The sequence below is a fragment of the Furipterus horrens genome, unplaced genomic scaffold, assembly GCF_987537825.1.
Source record: "Furipterus horrens unplaced genomic scaffold, mFurHor1.1.pri manual_scaffold_1, whole genome shotgun sequence".
Lineage (NCBI taxonomy): Eukaryota > Metazoa > Chordata > Mammalia > Chiroptera > Furipteridae > Furipterus > Furipterus horrens.
In genome coordinates, this window is record NW_028327171.1 from 48,562,772 (window position 1) to 48,578,846 (window position 16,075).

At 44.0% G+C, this 16,075-nt stretch overlaps 1 protein-coding gene and 1 long non-coding RNA gene across 3 annotated transcripts in view; one reads left to right on the plus strand and one right to left on the minus strand.

Moving 5' to 3' along the window:
• Positions 1-8,458: 8,458 nt before the first annotated feature.
• Positions 8,459-10,030, minus strand: LOC150021064 (uncharacterized). The gene is made up of 2 exons (XR_016510623.1): positions 9,465-10,030; positions 8,459-8,947 (listed from the first exon to the last, which is right to left on the minus strand). It is a non-coding gene; the product is annotated as an uncharacterized LOC150021064 (long non-coding RNA).
• Positions 9,707-16,075, plus strand: part of LPP (LIM domain containing preferred translocation partner in lipoma) — a 646,088-nt gene continuing 639,719 nt past the window's right edge. The window contains exon 1 of one of the 2 annotated variants that reach the window (XM_090275238.1): positions 9,707-9,761. The gene's annotated coding sequence lies outside the window, so the exon portion shown is untranslated. Of the gene's footprint in view, positions 9,762-13,087; positions 13,200-16,075 lie in introns of those variants that run through there. The other variant, XM_090275243.1, reaches the window with a different exon arrangement.

A 16,075-nucleotide genomic window follows, 5' to 3' on the forward strand; every position in this document is an offset into this window, starting at 1 on the left:
AATAGTTCCATAGTGTTTACAGTTTGCAATGTACTTTACGTTTAGCATTTTGAGATCCATACCATAAAGATACAGAGGAATGTGGGACAATAAATCCCCATCCATTAGATGAATGACTGAATGACTGAGGCCCTCACAGAGACAAGGACTTGCGTAAGGCCATACCTTTATTGGCAGGGTTGGTACAAGGCACCAAGTCTCTTGACTCCTAGCCTGAGCATCCTCCCCTGTGCTTTATCTGTGCATCGTATTGGAGACCTACAGAAATGTGACCTGTCCTACTTGGAATTTGCAGATGCCACCAAAGCCATTCTCACCGCTTTTATTTCTGCTCAGTATATCCTGAAGGGTTCTGGTTCTTCCCCTGCCTGTCTATTATGCCATTTGTCATAGGCACAGAGAAAGCTTATAATTAACTAGCCTGCTAAAAGGAAGCTAAATATTTAGCCAGAGCCTTCTCTATGCCCTGCATGTGTCTGAGCACCAAGTTACGCAGCTGTGTCCACATGGGGGATCTGGAACTAAAGGGGGTCAGAATTTTAGGTGAGATATTAAGGTTGTGTGGTGCTACACAAGTCAACCTGACAGATGAAAAAATACCACATGCCTGACTGGGACTCTATAAGGTTCAAATGGAAGGTGGAAACACTAGCCCCTTTGGTTGAAAAAATCACTTTAGGAATGCAAGCATAAACTACTGACCTATTGTTCTCTATGTATATCTATTTTTATTCAAGCTTTTTTTTTTTTTTTTAGAATTGGGCTAATATTGTGCATTCAAAATGCTTTTGAAATTTCCTAGTGACCAGTGGAACCCCACCTTATGTTAATGTTAGTGAATGAAATGAAAGCATATAGTGGAAAATTTTGCTTGAAATTATCTTTAAAAAATATCTCGGAAGGTGTCATGTTAGAGCCCAGCATGGCCCATTTTTCCTCCAGCTTGGGACCAATGGATATTTATTGCTTGAGTACCAGAAGAAGCAGCGATCTAATTGGGGGCCATGCCAGACAAATAAAATGGGTATCTTTAAATGACAGAATCAGTGAAGTGAGAGCACACTACAGAAAGTGGGCAGATATTGGGAGACCCGCCGTGGGGCAGCAGATTCACATCTGCCATATCCTGCTCACAAGAGCCCTGGAGGAGAGGAGCGCTGGCAGCCTTTGCACTGTTACCTCGCTCTTCTCTCTGCACTCATTCTAAATGTGTGAATGTTAGATGCATAAAATGATGGGACTGTGCGTTAACGAGACCTTAGCTTCAGAGAAGCGGACAATTGGAGAGAACTTTTTAGGGCAGTATTGTCCAGATTTGACAACTGATTGAAGAGGGGAGTTGGGGAGGGAGAGAGAAGTGAGGAATGATCCTGGGTTGTGACTGGGAAGTTGGTGGAAATAGGAGGGTGTGGAGAATGGAGGACTGAGGCATGTTTAATTTAGTCATGTTGAGTATAAGGTTTCTCAAATAAAGGTTGGATAACTTATAGAGGATTCTAATTTTAATCTGCAACTCAAAAGCAAGAAATAAAGATTTGAAAATTGTCTATAACTGGAAACTTTCAGTTAATATTAAATTTAATCTGTAAAGAAAGAAAAACCTATTCTCATTCAATTTAACATCTACCCCATCCTTTCTTTGGGAATACATTAACACAGAATGTCTTAAGCTAATAGAATGAGTAAAAGGCCACAAGTTAAAAATATGGGTAAAAATCTCATTAAATATTTCAAAATATATCTTAGCAGAAACTAGCCCCAAAGTTGAAATAATCCAAATATTCAGTAATTGATGAATGGATAAACAGAAATGGTATATCCATACAATGGAATATTATTTGGCCATAGAAAGAACAAAGTATTAATACATACTACAACATGGATGAACCTTGAAAACATTATGTAAACCAAAAGAAGCCAGATGCAAAAGTTTACACGTGGTAGGATTTCAGTTATATGAAATGTCCAGAATATGCAGATCACAGAGACAGAAAGTTGATCGATCAGTGGTTTCCCGGGGTTGCAGCTAGGAATGGGGAATATTAAATGTAAATGGGTTAAAGCTTTCTTTTTGGGATGATGGAACTTTCCTAATGTCAGAATGCAGTGATGTCTAAACAATTTCATAAATTTTTTTTTATAAAACAATTTTATAAATGTTTAAAATGAATAAATTTTATGGCATATAAATTATATTTTAATTAAATTAAAAATATATATCATGAATCTATTTTTATTTAACCTAAAACTGTAGTTGGAAATACAGAGTGGGGCAAAAGTAGGTTTACAGTTATTTGTATGGAAAAAGAATACAATAACTAATAAATACTAATACAAAAAAAAACTGTTTCATGTACTCACAACTATAAACCTACTTTTCCCCAGCCCTGTATAAATCTAATCAATTCATTATCACTGGGCAGAGATGCTCTCTGCTTCCCTCATATCTGATGTAATTCTCCAGGAGTGGATGAGGCTGTGCATTGCAGCCATAAATGAGGTAAAGTACATCCTAAAGCCTATCCCCAGGTGCTGAGATCACCAAGAACCAGCAGATCTTCTTCAGGAGTCACACAACTCTACACAGCTTCCTAAAGGAGCCAGTGAGGTCACCATGACCCAGGCAGACATTGATCCCTTGCACATCATCCTTTATCACCTCCTGGCTGTTGTGTGAAGACAAAAACTGTGTTCCATCTTTGTGTTTGCCCGTAAAGCCTTGGGGTATGTTTCTAGGTTCATCATTGCCTGCTCCATCACCATCAAAAAAGGCTTGGAGCTGAAGCAGTCAATCTAGCCCATCCAGGGGTCCCTTGAGAGGCCTCAGCCAAGCTATCTCACCAACCCTTTCCCTTGGAGTTAGTTTGATATTGTTAAAAAACAAAAAGTTAAGCAAGTAAATATAAAGATCTAATTGGCTTTATTAAATGATTCACGAATCAGGCAGCATCCCATCTAATAAATAGAAGGGAGCTCCAAGGTATTATACAAAATTGAAAGTTATTATAGGCAGAAGCAGTGTGGGGAAAAGGAGGTTAAAGGATTGGGTTATTTCAGACAAGGTCACCTTCTGTTAGGGGAAGGCAGGAGGTCTTATTGGGCAGATTACCTCGCTTATGTTGATTAAGAAATTTCAGACTGAGTCGTTTACAATTCCACCCCTGAGAGAGACTGAAACTGCAATTAAGTTAGAAATTAAGTATTGGTGAGGCTTACCATAAGTGACTCCATTTTGGGTCTGTTGTTTCTTTTTAACAATGTACTGTACAGTTGACCCTTGAGCAACATGAGTTTGAATGGCATGGGTCCGCTTCTACAGGGACTGTTTTCAATAAGTAGGTATGGTACTGTAAAAGTATTTTCTCTTCTTTACAATTTTCTTTAATAACATTTTACCTCTAGCTCACTTTTTGTAAGAATATAGTATATAATGCATATAAAAAACAAAATTTGTGTTAATTTGTTACAGAACCCCTGGGCTGTTCCACTTGAAAACAAACCCATGGGCTCTTTAGTTAGGGGTCTGATTGCCCGCCGCCAGAATTACAACTCTGAATATTATAGTTGAGTGAAAAGAAAATTGTTTATTTAACAGTTACACATATCCTTGCCTTCCCTCTACCGAACCTAGCCAGTTTTAGGGAGGTCAGAAACACCGTTTCCCTACTTCCCAAACACAGTTCAGCTTTACCAGCAGCTGCCAATCACTCAATCTGATTGGGGAGGTCCTTTCTGTGCTGTGGTGTCCTCCAGCTCTCAATGCAGGACCACCTGGATTCCCAGCCTCCTTGCAAACTGTCTTCTTTCTGTAAACCGCGTGGATCTCCTCTCCTTCTCCAGAGCACCCCTGCGAACACCCGCCAGCAAGGGAGACAGCCCCAGAGTGCACCCCCCCCCCGCCCTAAAATGTTCGCAGCTGCCTATATATCCCTGACTGCGTCCTCTGACGCAGAGGGTGTTGCCAATAGTTCTGACCATTCACAGAACCCCAGGTAGGCTCTGTGTGCTTTCCATACCATCACCTGGTTCAAGACTCCTCCCATCCACCTGAGACCTAGGAAGCATCCAAGCAATTTTACATAATGAAAGACACCAGCCATCAGCCTCAGGCATGTGGAGGCATTCTGAAAGCTGCTTCCTTCTCCCCATCCCCCAGCCTCAAACTCCAGGGATTTTTGGACTCCTCTGTTTCTGTAACAAATTGACTTTATGTTATTGGTAATGCTTCCAGTAGACTATTAGTAAAGTTTTTGGGAAGTCAAAAGTCATACATGGGTTTTCCACCATTCGAGGGTCAGCACCCCAACCCCTGTGTTGTTCAAGCATAAACTATACTATCTTTGTGTTAGCATGTAGGATAGGCACTGTGTCTACTTTCCTCAACACTGTATTCCAAGACAAAATACAGTTAATAGATGCATTGTAGACACTTGTTGTTATTTAAAAAAAAGTGGTATAAATTGTCTCCCTTTGTCTTTGAGCCTCTTTGAAACTTTTCAGTCACTGTGAACCCAGGAGAGGTTAAAGCTCCATCCATGAATATTTCTGATACCAAAGACTGGCCCCCCGTTAGATTGGACTGCCCGACCTCTGAAGGTCCATTGGCACAGTCACAACTCTTCTATGTTCTGGGCTCACCTGAGGTGAAAACTCAGCAGACTTGTACAGGTGGCTGAGTTGGGTTAGGCCAAAATATATTCAGGTAGTCTGATTCTGTGATGTGGCAAAATGCAAACAGGGATTGCTCTACAGCCACTGGCTGAACACTGGGTTTGAAAACTGCATAAAATTGTGCAGAAACCCAGAGTAGATACAAGTCATCATTTGTTCACATTGGCTTGAATCCTCTAAACCAATAAAGAAAGTAGCTTGTGACACTATTTTCCCCTCAAGGAAAAAACTTAATACTCAAAAAAGGGAGACAATATTCATTTTGGAAGAGCAGTGATGTGTTTTTTTGTTTACATTGTAATCATTCTTTTTCCCATGGTACAATGAAGTATGCAGAACAGAGAGTAAATAAACCTTCTGTAAACTGCTTCATTACCTTTAATGAGGCATTACTGAAAGTCTATCACTAATGTTTACCATATCAAGTTTTCATTTCTTTACAAAAGGCCAATGCTTTTCTGACCAGGTCAGAGGTCATGTTTGCATCACATGCTAGTACAATAGCCTTGAGAGAAGAATAAGCTCAACTATAGAGAGCTAGGTATATAAAATATTAGAACTGTCACTTCTGCTTAGTTCTTCTTGGAGAAAAGCGACCTTGGATATTTTTTAAAAGAATTTATTTAATATAAAGCTGCCAAACAACCATTGCTTTCATTCCTTGTTTACTCACAGAGCAGAATTATATCCTTAGGTAATTTATAAAATAAAAATGTGAGAAGGCCAAGAACAGAGCATAATGTGGCATGCTATCCTTTGGGAAGAAAATTTGGTCAACAGGTTGAAAGTAGCATCAAATAGAAGAGCTGGAAGAGTGTCGGAGAACATAAAATCTAAGAACCTAATTGTATGGAGAAAGAAACTGAGACCAGAAAGGAAGTGACTTGCCGTGAAGTTACACAGCAGTTTTAGGGGAAGGAAAGGATTAAAAACCTTCCTCTCCTTTGCCTTCTCATAGCAATCCTGGTTCTAATTCTAAATGGTTGGGCTCCTCTGACTCTTCTTTTCCCTTCCCACTGGTCTTCTTACAGCCAGGCCTCATTTCTTGAGGAAGTTATGTGATTTTATTTAAATGCTCAGGCTCTATACCTTGTGCATCTTCCTCTGCCTTCAGTGCAAAGGAGGAGGAGGAGGAGGGGGAGGAGAAAGAGTAGTAAAAATGAAGAAGGGAGTAGGAGAAGGAGAAGAAAAAGGAGGAGGATGAGGAAGAGGAGGGGGAGAGGGAAAAAGAAGAAGAGGAGGAGTAGAAGAAGAAGAAAGAGGAGGAGAGAGAGGAGAAGGAGGATGGGGGAGAAGAATAAGGAGGAGGAGAAGGAGAAGAAGAAGAAGATGAGGAGAAGGAGAAGGTGAAGAAGGGGAAACAGTTGAATATCTACAATGATCAAGACAAGTACTGTGTTAAGGACTCAGAGATGAATTAGTCTCAGTTCAGTAGCAGGAAAAAACAAGGTGATCAATGACATTATTCAGTCATATGGATTGAAGTAAGCAGAGTAATGGGAGCACTCTATGAGGGTAATGTGTCCACTGGAGGAGGTGGGAAGGGCTAGAAGGCCTCAAGAAGGAGGTAATATTTAAGGGGAGTCTGAAGAGGTTAGGTAAGAGTTACTGGATGGAGGGAGAAGGAAGAGGGTTCCTGGGAGAAAGAAGAACCTGTGTAAAGGCTGATAAGCATGAACAGGTAAGATGTGTTTGGGAAACCACTAGAACTTCTGTTGACTGGAGGGTGAATGCATGTGAAGGACCAGCAGAAATGTCTGAAAAGCTGTGCAAACCACAATAAGGAGTTTGGCCTCATGGGGGTGAGGCTGCAGAGAGGGGACATCAGGTTGGTGTTTATCTTCCATGCCCCTCCTATCCTTATTATTTCTCCAGTAGCCTCTTCATATTTTTTCATCTTGGTCAGCTGTTGGGAGATTATGAGTTCTGCACATTGGAGTATTCCAGCTGAGACCAGATGGTCACTCAGCAGTGAGTGAGCCAAGTGCCAGGCTGCCTGGGTTCAGGGAGAATCTCAGCTTACCCATATACTGGCTCTGTTATAAGAGCAAGCTACTTAACCTCTCTGGGCTTTACTTTACTCATGGATGAAATATAGAAAATGAAAATGCCAACCTCAGAAGGGCTTTGTGAGGGTTCCATGAAAAGTATATGAAAAATCATTAGAATATTGCCTGGCACAGCATAAGCACAAAGAAAAGACTGACATGAGTTCTACAAAGGCCTCTGGGTAGGGGACCATAATGGATGCAAGGAAATGGTAGGACCACAGCCAGGCCTTCCTCGAAGTTTTGTGTGTCATAACTGGACCAATCAGAATGCTTCTGTAGGGCACCAGAGTGCAACCCCAGGATCACATGACCTCTGCCTCAGCAGAAATTCTGTGCTTCTTTTAGTCTCTCAAAGTGTAAATCTGTATTTCTCTAACATCGAGTCTGCAAATTTAAACACCCTTCTCTTCTTTCCCAAACCCCCTGCACACATCAGGTTTTAACAGGGATGTTGAGAAAAGTGAGAATACAAAAGAAACCAGACCAGCAAATGACAATGAGGCTTTTGATTTGAGTTTGCCACTGATGACAACAGTGCATGCAGTTTGCTAAGCACCCAATTTCCTTTACCTCTAACACTCCTGGTGAGTGCCTCATGAGTTGAAATCATCTTTTGTGATTAACTTTATATAATGCTTATGCTAACCTGAGAAATTCATAGATATTTTAGGAGGAGAAACACAGTGATCTTCCCCAACACAGCCATATAACAGTTTCAACATAATTAGTTGTATTTCTGAATCTAACACAGCACTCTTATAATGTGTATGATGGAGGAAATGAATGACTCTAATTATACCTTATTAAATCTTATTAATCCTCATTAGAACCCTATTATTCTTTATAAGTGGGATAATGGGAGAAAAAGAAATGCTGGTCAAGTCCTTTTATTTTTGATGAGGATTGGGTGAATCCATTCTTACTTTGTGTGATATCAGGTGTTTTTCATATTAAACAGTAGCCCTCAGAACATGGGTTTGCTGAAATATTGAGGGCAGAGTAAATGAATTGTGTTGGAATAGCATGTGATCTTTTCAAAGCCCCACAACACCTTTTTTAAAAGTTCATTTTTTCCTATATCTAACTACGTTAGTTGCAAAGAGAAAAATATTTCATTATTGCATGGAATAGGTACTCTTGACCATATTTCTCTGTTATTATCTTCATATTTTTCTATGTGTAAATGAGAACATGAGAGGAAGAGAGATAAAGCAATTTGAACCCAGAAATTCAAAGACCTTGCACAAGGAAGGTGTTAAATAAATGTTAAGTGCAATGATATATGTTTCTACATTTATTTAATTCTTGGTTAAAAAAATCCCATCAAATCCCAGAACTAGGTTTGGGAGGTTTCATGAATAGGTAACTCAAAGTGTCCTCTCGGTATTCATGAATGGGAATTAAGTCCTGCTTGATGAAGGTCAGGGCCTCTGGGTTGGGTGGAAACATCGTGGGGTTAGTCAGGTGACTAGGAAGGGTGGAATTAAGTTCAGGTGCTTTTGTGTTGTGTGAGTCACTTTACCTTTTTTCTTCAAATGTAAAAAGGGGACTATACTATGTCCAATCTAACACTGAGAAAGCGCTTCAATGATGTGCAGAAGTGAGGGATTATTATTGTAGCTATCAATAGAATAGAAATACAAGGTAACAAAATCACCAGCCTCGGCATAGTAAAACGGTGGTTTTCATGATTGCTCACATTTACAAATGACAGGAAAAAAAAAAAAATCCAACTCTAACTTTCCAAGAACAGGCTTGCCTTTATTCAAACCAGTTCACCCAGTTCGCTGATTTCTTTTTGCAGCTATAAGCATAGAATACGGTTTCTGGACTTCAGGACCAGACTGTGAAATAAATGTTCAACTCCATGGGTTCCTTTATTCGAGCAGAGGAAGTAACCCTGAAGCAGTTGAAGACTTTGCTATTCAGGGTTGTCAATCAGACCTTCCAGGAACTGGCTCTGGGCCAAAGGAAGTTCGAAATCTCTTCACTGGGTGGTCTGCGTGGCCCGCTGACATCTAACCTTGTTCACTGCTCCGTGTGAAGGGAGTCAGAGCCCTGCATGGCGCCGGGAACTCGGATTGGGGGTCAGAGCACCCAGGTCCCATGCCCGGGTCCGTGTAGGGTACAACCCTGTGCAAGTCATTTCTCTTTCGAGACCCTCACTTTTCTCATGTGTGAAGTGGCTGGGTTGGAAGTTGGTCTTTGCCAATACGTTGTGAGTCCTGCTGGGAATGCAGAGAGAGGCTCAGAAGCGAGGGGTTTCCAGGACAGGATCTCAGCTGCTCAGACTCAGAGCCCTACCTTGGCGCCTTTAAGAGCAGATGCAGGTTCTCCCATTACTTAAACAGCCCCTCGACTCGGCCACTTCCTCCTTCTACGTCTCCTTCCCCTTCCTCCAGTGCAGGCAAAGCCTCCACACCTCCCTCTTTCTCTTCCTCCTTTGAAAGCTCCCTGCATCCCAGCGTCCCCTCCTATTCTTCCCAGGAAATAAAATGCCCGCTGTGCGCCCACCTTTTGGCAAAGCCACTGCCCGCCGCGGGCGACCCTCCCCCACCAGGAGAGCGTCGCGCGGCGGCTCCGTGGGCACCCGCCTTCCCATACCTTACATGGACAAATGCGTGCAGGCAAAGTCAGGAATTCAGGCCCCTGACGTCAGCCTCCAGCTCTCAGGGCACCGCACGGGAGACCGAGGGGAGGGGGTGGGGACGGTGGGGAGGAAGGAGGGGGAAAGGCACCAACCAGCAGCCGCTCCAGCGTTGCCGAAGTTTCACTTTTTTGTCTGTGGGTTCGCTCCCGGGCCCCGCGCGAGCTTTCCCGGGATAAGTAGCTTTAGCGAGCAGGGGGACAGCCGGGTGCTGCAAGGTAAGGGCTGGTTGCACGGCCCGGGGCACGGGGCACGGTGCTGGGCGTGGGGCCGGGCCAGTCCGGGGCTGGGGACAATGGGAGGGGGAGTGCCTGGGCACCTCCTCCTACGCCTTTGCCTCCGCCTCCAGCCGCCACCGCCGCCGCCGCTGCCCCGGCTGCCTCCTCCCAGAGGTATTGTTGCAAATCCTCCTTCCTTCCCCCCACCCTCCGCCCGCGGGTACTTCGGGAACCCCCAGCCTCCCCGGGCGCGAGCGCCTCTGGGGTGGCAGGAGCGCGAGCGCAGGGTGTGGAGTGCGCGCCCTGCCCGGGCCGAAGGGCCCGCGGTGCGGAAGTGCTGGCTGCGGCGCAATCACGGGGTGCACGCCGTGGAAGAGAGACCCCGAGGTTTTCGGGAAGCTCAGATCGCGGGCTGGGCGGGGTTGGAGCCGTTCCCTGCGTGCCCCCTGCCTGGGCTATTCTGGGCCCCCCCAGGGGGCGGGGCCACGCCCAGCTGCTTAGAGCTTTCGCGGAATCCCGGTTGTCACTGTGGCAGGGGCCTAGGAACCCAGTCATCCAAGCCCCCCCCCCCTCCCATTTTACAGATGGGACAACTGAGGTCCAGAGAGGAGGGCCTCCCTCGAAGTCTGTCTAGCTGTAATTAAACTAAATGGCTTTCGATTTTAAATTTCCTTTCCCCAAACATTTCTCCAGCGCCCACTATGTGCCAGGCGCTATGCTGGGTTGTTAGGTGAGAGAGGCAGGTAAGGCCAGTTCCTGCCCTCAGGGAGCGCTCAGATCTCCTCATCGCCAAACCTGACCCAAGAAGAAAGTGCTGAGTGCTGGGGAAAAGGCATGGATAACATTTTAAGGGGCTCAGGAAAAGGACTTTGATTTCCTGGTCCGTGGAGAGGGAACAGAGATGGCCCTTTGGAGGGGGTTTGCGCTTGATCTGGGCTTTTTGAAGGATGGGAGTTTTATGAAGCCAGCCAGGGATGTGGAGGGAGGCCAGCTGTGCGGGGTGGGGTGGGGAGGGTGAGGCTGGTTGGGGGTTGGGGTGGCACTATAGATCAGAGAATACTAAAGAAAACTTGGAGAATGGAGGTGAAACTAAATGTTTCTATGTTGGGGACACGGAGTTGGAGAGAGGGCGCACATGAGATGAGATAATCTGTGGAATTGTTCCTGAGTACTCTGATAGCGCAGTTGCGACTCTGGTCCTAGGGGAACCAGAAAGATCGCTCTGGGTTCCCTTTCCTTCACAGGGATCCACGCAGCCCTCAACACACAATGCAAAAATTTAGGATCATCTCTTGAGTTACTTTCCTAATACCAGACTTATTTTTTTTCCAATTTTCTTTCTCTTTCCATCTCCATCCCCTTTCTAAATCGTTTCCCTCCCAATAAATTTATTCTCACTAAGGTGTTAGTGACTTAATGGCTTACCTCTCCCAGATCTTGTGCATTTTAAGAAAACCTCACTCGCCTGCCCTCCCCCATTCCCCCCCCCCCCAATCCTCACCCTCCCTCTTACAGACAGGGAAACAAAAATAAAGGCCTAGAGAAGGTGGGTGCTACAATGAATGGTGGTGGTAGGGGCCAGAATTTCCCATAGGGTTCACTTTATCCCCTGTCTAGCATTTCTTCTTCCAGGGTCCTGTCAGCATTGGAGACTGTTAAAAGGAAGAGTGTGTGTCTTTCATTTAATCTTTCTAAAACAGTTCCTCAACTCCCACTCCCAGGCCTTTACATTCTGGAATGTAGACTGTAGATGGAAGATAAGTAGTTGGGACTAGCTGTCTGAATGGTAGGGGTGCAGGCCTGGGGGACCTTTGAGTCAGGCATTTCCCCAGGGTCATGTTCCCTGTAAGCAGCTGGCTAGAGTTGGCTTTTGGGATGGGTAGAGGGAGAAGCTGAGTGGCTGCGCTGGTTACTATGTCTGGGACTGATTAGGACCCTTGAGGTGACATATTCTGGTGGAGAGGTCATTGCTCTCGGGGAGGTAGGCAGTTTCAGCCAGGGGTTGGTGGGACAAGAAGGCTTGATTATGAAGGGCCTTAAAAATGCCAGGCTTGGGACTTTGGTTATGACTTGAAGTCATCATTTGAGTGTTCTGAGCAAGCTGGGCCATGATTGAGGGGGGAGAGACTGGCATTGGGAAGCCTTCTGCTGCTCACTTCTAGTGAGAGAAGCAGTAATTTGGCCTACGAATATTAATTGGGTGTTCACTCATTTACTTGACATATATTACTACCTATTATGTGTCATTGGCAAATAAGATTTTACAGCATGTTCGTGTATTCTGGAGACAAATAAGTTTATTTCATCAATTCTAAGACACACTTTTTCAAATTTTACACATGTGTCAGAGTTGAGCAATTTTTCATTCTAAGTCGATGATGGTACATCTTACAGTTAATGGTTTAGATTTGATAAAATTTGTTAATCATTTCCTGTATGAATGTATAGTGCTTTGTACTTTATAAAACACTTTCTCATCAGATCTTCCATTTGAATCTCAAAAATCCCCTGAGAATTGGGCCTGGTGATACTTTCATCTCCATTGTAACTCTTGCCCAAGGTCACTTGGCTAATTAGGAATGTGCTCAAAATTACAACCCAGAACTTTGACTTTTGGCGTTAATATGTGACTTTGTCTTTCTGTGGAACTCGCATGGGTTAATGGGGAACCAGGGGTGAGTCAGATTGGATTTGATTTCAGAACTCTGGTTAAGATACTGGAATGATGACAGGTTTTTGGCCAAGGGCAGGGTGTAACTCACAGGGACTGGAAGCCCCCTTAGGCCAGAAATTGGCTGCATTTAATGGAAAATGGACAGGGCTATGAAAGATGCCAGGTGACATGGTAAATCCAGAGGATGGAACACATGGATATTTTTACACAGAGGGAAGATCAGTGCAGGAAGCACATAAGTTCTGGAGCCCACCTACTGTGAACCAAGAACTGGCTCTTCGTGAGAGGACAAAGATGAGGACAGGGTCCCTCTTCCTCAGGAGCACTAGTCTTTGCGTGTGCACACGCTATTCTCTGGCTATGTTTTGGCTGCTCTGCACTGAGCGGGGTTGATTTCAGGGAAGCCAGCACAGAGGGAGTGGTGTCCGAAGAGAATTTTGCGGGCTAAGTAGGAGATGCCCAAGTGGAAGGCAAATGGAGACATACGGAATGTTCGAACGTTTATTCTTGAAGCTGTATTTTGAATGACTAGCATGAAGCGTGCTGTGGGAATTGATGAAACGGGAGGACTTTTATTTTTTGCTAAGTAGATTTAAATTCATCTTGTAGGCTATAGGGGCCATTAAATGGATCTCTAGAGATTCACAGAACAAGCCTGGGCAGGAGCTCTGAAATCATCTCTGGGAATAGTTATTTGGATAGTCATGAAGGAAGCATAGTAACACACTTCAGTAATTGGTTGAATGAACCTGAGACTTTGACCTTGGGTGGTAATTAGGAGTCTTAGCTCTGTGTGTGCATTGGTGGGTGGGGACTTTTCTTGGAACAGGGTTCGGAAGGCTGTGCCTTGCTGGAAGAAACCGAGGTGGAGAAGGGGAGGTAAAGTTGTGCTGGATACAGGAAGTTCCTCTGTCTGGGTGGAAATCCGGGGCTTGAAGGTATGTATGAGGGAGAATGGAAGTGTGTTGTGGGTCCCGGCTCTAGGTCTCCTGGAAGCATGGGGGAAATGGCCCGGGCATTCCTAATGCAGGTCACAGAAATGAGAAAGGATACAGCTGTATCCTTGAGGCCTTCATCTCTTCTGATTTTCCTCAAATAGGGTGAGTGGGTGGCCAGAGGGTTAATGGGATTCATGCTTGGAAGCAGCTGAACCACAGAACTGAGTCTAGAAAATGTTAATACTCCTAGTGTTCTTTCTTAATCATAATAGTAATAATAATATAACTTTGAAAATTTTTTGAGTGTTTGACATGTGCTTATGTAATTCTCATACTGATTTGTTAAAGTTGGTTTTACGATTATCAGTTTCATTGTGTAGATGAGATGATGAGTTTGGTTAAATAAGGTTACACCACTATTAAGTGACAGCGCTCAGTTTCCCACCTTTGCTCGATCTATAGCCTTGTCACCACTTTTTTATGTGCCCGCAGAATGAAAAGTTCAAACAGACACTGATTATCAGTGTTCTTCCTTGGCATTTAATTCAGTCTACATTCATTGGGCCCTGGCGGGATCGTGAAAGTTTCCATTGGTGAGCAGTCTTCACCATTCCCTGTCTTAAGATACTACCATTCCCTCTATCCTTTGGGTGTTTTCTCTCCCCAAACCTAACTGGAAAAGCCAGAGCCTCTCTAGCAAACCATCTGCTGCCTCCCCAGTATTACCCTCTTTCCAGTCCTCTGTAGTGATAAGGATTTCTCCCCAACTTTATTGAGATATAATTGACATACATCACTGTATAAGTTTAAGGTGTACGGCAAAATAGTTTGACTTACCTATATCGTGAAATGGTTACCACTATAAGTTTAGTTAGCATTCATCTTCTCATATACAGAATAAAAAAAAAAGAAAAAGAAAAGAAAAAAATTCTTTATAGTGAGAATTTGGGATTTACTATAGAACAGTGTTACCTGTAGTCACCAAGTTTTACATTACATTCCTAGTACTTAGGTGGTGAGGATTTTATGATGGAGGGAGTTTATCCTAGTCATTGCCCTTGATACACGTTCCTGGGAAAATGCTAGATGTCCTCTGGAGCTGAGCTAAACAGCTCTTATAGGATCCTGCCCTCCCTGGGTCTTGCAGACTCCTTCCTTGAAGGTTTGCAGGCTCAGGACTCAACTGCTTCCTGTGGCCTACCTGCCTCAGGTGGGTCATTTGCATTTTGATGATTCACTGATGCAGGCATTTTCTTGGGAGAGACCTCAGGAATGCATCCAGCAAAGTAAATGAGACCTTGATTTTCTCATCTTTCAATCCCTATAATCTCTGGTGCCCTGAAAGTGTTCAGTAACTTTTTATGAAATGAATGAACTGAAACAATATGTGCACAAATCACCGCTTGATCACCTTATATGACGGGGGACCCATCCCCCACCCCCGCCAGAATTTATTTATAAAAAGTGTATTCTTACATGTTTAAACTTCAAGCACCTTCAGAGTACTCTCCATTTGATGCAGCGCACCTATCGAGATTTTTTTCCATTGCTCAAAACAATTTGTGAACTCGTCGATTTTGATGCCTTTTAGTGCTTCTGCCTTTTTTTTTTTTTTTTTTTTTTTTTTTTTTGTTTCACTTCTTCTACATCAGCAAAATGTTTCCCTTTGAGGACTTTTTTTCATCTGGGGAAACAAACAAACAAAGAAAAATCTACCCGGGGAGAAGAGATTGGGTGAATAGGGATGGTGGAGTATGGGGGTCATGTCATTTTTAATTAAGAACTGCTGAACACTCAGCGCAGTGTGGGCAGGTGCACTCATAACTCACCCATCATGAAATGGGCAGATTCATTGAAAGAGTCTTCAAAAAAAATTCACTGAAGTTGAACGCAGCCTCCCACAACAACACCAGCTACCAGCTACCCACTGATACAGTTGGGTTCCCAGAACACTCACCTAGCAGGCGAAGCCTGTACTACAAGGGGCTCATCCTCCAGCAGATAATTCTATGTTGGGGGGGTCTCCCCTCAAATGTTTGCTTGTCTTTGTCGCCCCTCCACTTTAAAATAAGCTTCATGGTCACGTTCCCAGCACCCAGAGGAGTGCCTGGCACGTGGTAGGCACTCTCGTTAAAGAAAGGGATTAAGTTCCCTGCAACTACGGATGACAGTGTTGAGGGCAGGGACTCATTTTACTGATCTAGAAGCTTGGGCCTGTGGCACGGGACTCCACTGATAATGACTTATGTGGTACCTGCCACAGAGGGCCTTGCACAGTTCTATTGTCAGGGTCAAACTAGCTCTTTTGAGAGTAATCGCAGCTGAAACTGCTCTTTGACTTTTCTCTCACACAGGTGGTTCTCTTGTCTTTGAACGTTCTTCTGTTTTCTTATCCATGCCTTTGCCTGTGCTCTTTTCTCTGCCTGGAGTCCCTGGCCTGGCCATCGTCTCTCTGCCTGTTGTAGACCTATGATGCTTGAAGTTCAAAGCCCAAACCTATTTTGTGCCATGAAGCCATTTCCGGACTCCTTTCCCCCTTCTAGCCCACATATGTGTGTGATCACAGCTAGCTCACCCTCTTCTCCACCTGCCCCCTGCCTCAGGGGCTTTCCTTAGAAGAATTTGGGAGGCAATATTCACTTAGAGATGATTATTACTAGATTTGAACCTTGTGCTTTGCACTTTGAAAGCAAAGTGATTAAAATGGTTCAGTTTGAGTTTGTGTGCGGTTTGTGGATTTGTGTGTGTGTGTGTGTGTGTGTGTGTGTGTGTGTGTGTGTGTGTGTGTTTACTGCCGTTTATGCCTGTGGCTTGTTTGCAAGAACCAAGCTTCTGATTCCTTGATGTCTCCCAGGTTCCTTGCTTGTGACAGCACC